The sequence below is a fragment of the Lycium ferocissimum genome, chromosome 10, assembly GCF_029784015.1.
Source record: "Lycium ferocissimum isolate CSIRO_LF1 chromosome 10, AGI_CSIRO_Lferr_CH_V1, whole genome shotgun sequence".
Taxonomy (NCBI): Eukaryota; Viridiplantae; Streptophyta; class Magnoliopsida; order Solanales; family Solanaceae; genus Lycium; species Lycium ferocissimum.
This window is the reverse complement of record NC_081351.1, coordinates 24,715,869-24,721,872: the sequence shown is the minus strand read 5'-3', so window position 1 is coordinate 24,721,872 and position 6,004 is coordinate 24,715,869.

Sequence of the window (6,004 nt, the reverse complement as noted above, 5' to 3'; positions counted from 1 at the left end):
TTTGAAATTTGGTAAAGTTAATAATTTAAGTGTAACAATTTAAGAAGAAAAATGAATTTCTAGGGCACTTAATCATAAAATTAGTGAGTTCCTCTCATTGAGTCAAACTATTTAATTTTTATTTAAATTTCAAACTTCAAATTTCAAATTTCATAATTTTTCTAATGAAAATTAGTAAAATAAATTAAAATTCATAATGAAATTGCAATTGTGTCATATACAATGGGATAGATGTAGTACAAAATAATATTTATATCCTTAATTTATAATTCCGCTATGATAATTTTAATTAAAAAATTAATGCATCGGTTCTGTCAGGCTTTAAACTAATCTAAGTATTTTTTAGTAGAATATTAACTATTAGAAATAACAGAATATTTCTTTGTATTGCTAATACTGTATAAATAAAGGGATTAGAATGGTTTCACCTTCGTTCCTTCAACTTGAAATGGTTGTAATTGATTAGGGTGCCACTTTTTCTACAAATTAATGTAGTTGGTGAATTGTGAATTAATTAATATTTAAAGTATGTATATCCCAGCAGAACTTATAAGGCATTACACCAAATAAGGGGTATGATTAGAATTTAAGCAAACAAAAGGACAATTTACCATGTCATAGGAAAAAGTGCACTGTATGCAAACAGATGCCAGGAAGGTCAGGAAATGTCCCTGTCGAATGGGACCCCGAGGTGCAACTTCTTTGGCGGCTACAAAAGGAATAAAACCAAAGTGAAGGCCCCAAAGTTGAAGATATTTACCATTTTATACCAGGATGACCGATGGGATAAAGTTAAATATTAAGGGTAAATCAGTCAATTCAGCAGAACGGGATGCTCCTCTATTCCCACTTATTAAGAGTAGTAATTACTATACTACTACTATTACTAGTAGTAACTAGTAAAGTAAAGTAATAATAATAGGAACAGAATAAAAATTTCTTTATTACCAACGTAGTTTTGAGTTCTGATATTTTTAGTGAAGAAATTTTTTGGTGCAGAAATGGGCATTGGAAAAAAAATTAGAGCAATTTTTTTGTTTGCTTTTTATTGTTAATAACAATAACATACCCAATATAATCCCATATGTAGGGTCTGGGGAGGGTAGAGTGTACGCAGACCTTACCCCTACTTTGGTAGGTAGATAGGTTGTTTCCGATAGACTCTCGATTCAAGTAAAGCAGAAATACGGCAATACGGAAAATAAGCAGCAACAACATCAGGATAGTAAGAAAACTAAAGTAGAAGCGACATCAAGTAGTAATAGAAAACTACGAATAAGAAATAAAACCTTTTATAGTTAATAAGCTTTTTTCTTTTCAGCAGATTAATTAATGATTAGTAGTTTTACTAGTTTAGCATTTTCATTGGGTTATCATTCCACAATTAATCTTGATCCAAATTCTATATATATATATATATATATATATATATATATATATACTAACTTTAAAAAACTATGCTTTCGTCGTCTGGAGTCCAACATGATTAATTTGATTACTCAATTTAATTAGTCTTTATAGTTTGTATATTTTTGCAAAGCGATACGGCGATTCTCACTTAGTGAGTTTCCATATTTTTTCTTTTCATCTTATTTTCCCCCCCCCCCCCCCCCCCCCCCCCTTAATTTCTCAATTGTTGTAAAATTTGACTTATTTTGGTTATGTCCACCTCTTTTATATTTAGTAAGTTGACAATTCAAATATCCTACATATCAAGTTTATAATCACAAGATTCAAGGATATTTTATTATATTATACATTTTAATTTAGAGCTGCAAGGATGTATATCTTTATTTCTTAAACTCCCGTGTCTAGTCAAACGTAGACACTTAAATTAAAACAGAGGAGTATATGTCAAATGAAGGAAATGAAAGGACAATTGAGACAACTATTAACGTGGAGACTTAAAAAGTAAACACACAAGAGGTAGTATTAATGTTAAACTTCGAAATGTACACATGTTAGTCTGGCTTAGAAGATAATTACAATTCTTTTTGTACAGCGATTATTGTTGTTCGTCCACTTGGGCGTTTTGTTGTTAAAAAATTTAAAAATTATCTTATTTTGATTATGTCCGCCTCATTTTATATTTATTAAGTTGACAATTCAAATATCCTACATGCAGTTTATATCACAAGATTCTAAGATATTTTATTATGTTATAGACATTTTAATTTAGAACCATAAGATTTGAAAGTCTATCTTTATTTCTTAAACTCCATGTCTAGTCAAACGTAGATGCTTAAATTGAGACAGAGGGAGTATCTGTCAAATGAAGGAAATGAAAGGACAATTAAGACACTGCGGACCTGTGGAGACTTAAAAAGTAAACACACAAGAGGTAGAAATAATGTTCAGAGTGTTGTTGTGTTCGTCCACCTTGGGCGTTATAAAATAAGATAAAAAGAAGAAAGTATAGAATGAAAAATAGACATATATTTTTAGTGAATGTCCAAGTGATATCGGACAGAGGTATTTCATTTATTAATTCTTAAAGAATAATAAAAGTCACGTATAATGTGTGGCAAGTAATAGGAGACGGCTGAGTACTTCATTTATTAATCTTAAAAAGAACGTGAAAAGTGAAGTAATGCGGCAAGTAATATGGGAAGGAAAGGAGCACTTCATTTATTAATTCTTAAGTAACGGAAAGTCAAAAGTGAACAAGTAAAAGTGCAGAAAAAATAAATATGTGTGAGAATTAAAATTGAAGTGCATACATGCATGAGAAGAGAATAAATATTCAAGCATTAACGTAAAAGTCAAAAGTGAACAAGTAAAAGTTCACAAGAGGAAATAAATATGTGTCCGAAAATTAAAATCAGTCATATAATAGATAATAATGGAAAATAAATATTCGGATATGACATATATCCACGAGATTTATTAATTAATAGCAAGAACGTGAAAAGTCAAAAGTAAACAAGTAAAAGTGCATAGAAAATAAATTTGTGTAGGAGAATTAAAATCAAGCTGATAATGCCATACTTGAGAAGAGCACAAATATTCAACAAGAATGTGAAAAGTAAAAAAGCGAACAAGTAAAGTGCCTGAGAGAAAATAAATGCATTGGTAATTAAAATTGAAATTTACATGCATTTGTAAGGAATAAATATTAAGTGATTTATGACGTATGCTCCAACTGGACAAAAATAGTTGGATAAAGTTGCATAAATTTTTATGGCATGCGATCTATTGGCGCTGTATAATTTGTAAAGTTTTTTGGTAAGATGCGATTTGATGTTGTGTTGGTCCTCCTTAGAGGCTTATATATAATAGAAATATATACACTACTTCCTAAGTCTTTGAGAGTTGAAGTCTTTGCTTTCACAAAAGGAAAGTCTTCCATCTGTATACATTGACATTTATTTCAGTTAAACAAAATATAAAATCAAGTGGAAAGGACCTTATTTTGAATTGTCACAACAACATCGGTGACACAAACTTCACGTTAATTTTTTTATGGTTTTCACTTTGATAATAATTAATGTAATTACATACCAAGTACACAAACACATAGAACTTTTATATAGTACTTGCATTTATCAAATAAATAAATAAATGTATATCCCTTTACTATCAAAAAATTAGCCTTCTAGATAAAGCAGTTTACAAAATAAGGAAAATGAAACAGAGGGAATATTACCAAAATCGCATCTATCGCGTCGAGTCTAGATTTTGACAACAACAATCTCATTCAGAGGATCCAAAAAAGCCGTAAATGAATTAGGCACTCGCTCTTTGCCTACCTCTTTGTATAATGTAAACGCTACGATCCAATCAGATACTTCTTCTTGTCCATTATCCAAAACGGTCTCTCGCGCAGTTACACAAACAACTCAATACTATTGAGCCAAGTAGCACACAAACAAATATAGCTAATAGGCAATCTAAGATTTGGATCCCAAAATTTTGCATTAATCCAAAGCAGAAAGGAGAAAACTTTTTTTAAAAAATTTCAAAGTACATGAATCGACTCGAGCACGTTCGTAACTTAAAAAGTACAATCATCAAAAACAGAGCCTTAGGAAGAAAAAGAAGAGAGCTTAGAACATGAAATCAGCAAATACATAGCAGAGCTACTAATGCAACAACTATGTTGTCCAAAATATTGTATGGAAGACTCTCTCCTTAAAACATAAAGCCTTAAGTCGTATAATAGTTGCCCATAAATATTGCGACTTTTTTCCTTTCTTTTATTCTTTGGCAGATTGAACCCCAAATCATATACTAGTTCTCTTGTAGATCAAATCAATTATGAAGTTCAAATAATTTTTACTTGTTGGATGTATGTCTGTTCTTTCTTTTGCATCCATCACATTCCATCCTACACTTCTATTTCAACCTTTTGGCAAGAAAAAAGCATAAGAACTTTGTATTAATAAGAAAATAAATTGAGAATAGGCTAAGAGAAGAGAGCAGAAAGAAGGATAATTTTTTTAAAGTAGAAGATTATTTGCAGAACCCTGCACTGCATAATCTATATATAACTAGAAGCTAGTAATATAACCAGGGAACCAAGAAAGTACACCCAACCTTCAAAATGGAAAACTTGTGGCGATTCCAGAGATGCTTATAATACCTGCAATTATCATAAATTTTTTATAACTTTTCAAAATCATTTTCCCTATACTAAGAGAGAAATCACAAAAGGCAACAAAGATAAGAAACTTCCACTTTATCAAATTAAGGGACAGGAAAGAAAGTAGTACTTTACCACTGGAAGAACAGACCACTGTAGAGAAACTCCTGTAAGTGGTTTCAATCGGGACGGAGAAAATTATGGGAGAAGATTTTTTTTTTCTTCTTGCAGTTAATTAGGGATTTATGTTCAATGGTGACGTTTGGAGTTCTTTGTAGAACACCCATAGGTGGAGTAACTACATGCTCTGAGTGAAGGAAAAAATGAGTAGCCTGAAGTAGAAATTCCCAAAAAAGGAGATAATAGATATATAGGATTGTTGGGTTAGGAGCGCGCCACGTCAACGGGCCTAATGCCCAGCTTTATATAGATATATACATTTTTGAATTATTTGTACTAATTAGCATGGGGTCCGAAAACTAATATTAAGAAATTTACTAAATATTTAATTGTGAACCTAATTATTATAGTACAGGATTAACTTATAGTACAGGAACCCATAAACTTTAAATTCTAGATCTATCGATTGTCTCAAAAGTGAAAATATACGAGGAGAGAAGAGGTGCTAAAGGAAAAATTATTGTTAGAAAAGTAATCGAGAGATGTAAAGCAAAGGGGTGAACTATTGTTGATAAACAATAAGAAAGTAAAGGAGTGAACTGATAGCAAACCAAAAAAGGGGCAACAAACTCTCTCTTTCTTTCTTTCTTTTTTGTTTGTGAGAAGAGAAACAATCTTAAAAATGAAAAACCTGATCAAAAAATAAAATGAATTTAACCGAAGTTACTTATGAAAGAAAAGTAAATGACTTTAAGAATATAAAAATAGATTGAATGAAAGGAAATCACTCATCTGTTAAGCATTTTTATATTGTACCATAATGATCAAAAGTTGAGATTGAATGATTCATGTTATTAGAGGCAATCTCACTCTTATCTGAATGATTTTTAAGAACCAATTTTATATTCCCTTCTTCCTGGTGCATGGCTTCTGCACTTACTGATCAAATTGAAGAAACAAAAGATCACAACTCATGCAAGTCTCAATCAAAAAAATATTAATGCAATCTATTTGTGTTTACTCAATTTTAATATTGTCTTTTTTCACTAAACTGTTGGTTTTAATGGTTTTTGTTATGTATGTTTTTTTTATCCCTTTCATATTCCAATTAAGTTAGTGAATGTGGAGATGCATTATACGAAGAGGCAAAGTAAGAATTTTTGTTATTTAACTGTGTAAGACTTTTTCTCGTAAGTTTTGATTGAATTTCGCCTAATTTTAATTCACATTTTTTGTATTGTTATTTATAGGAAGATATGTTTAACTTTAGAGGGATGAAAGCTGACGTTTTAAATTTGCTCC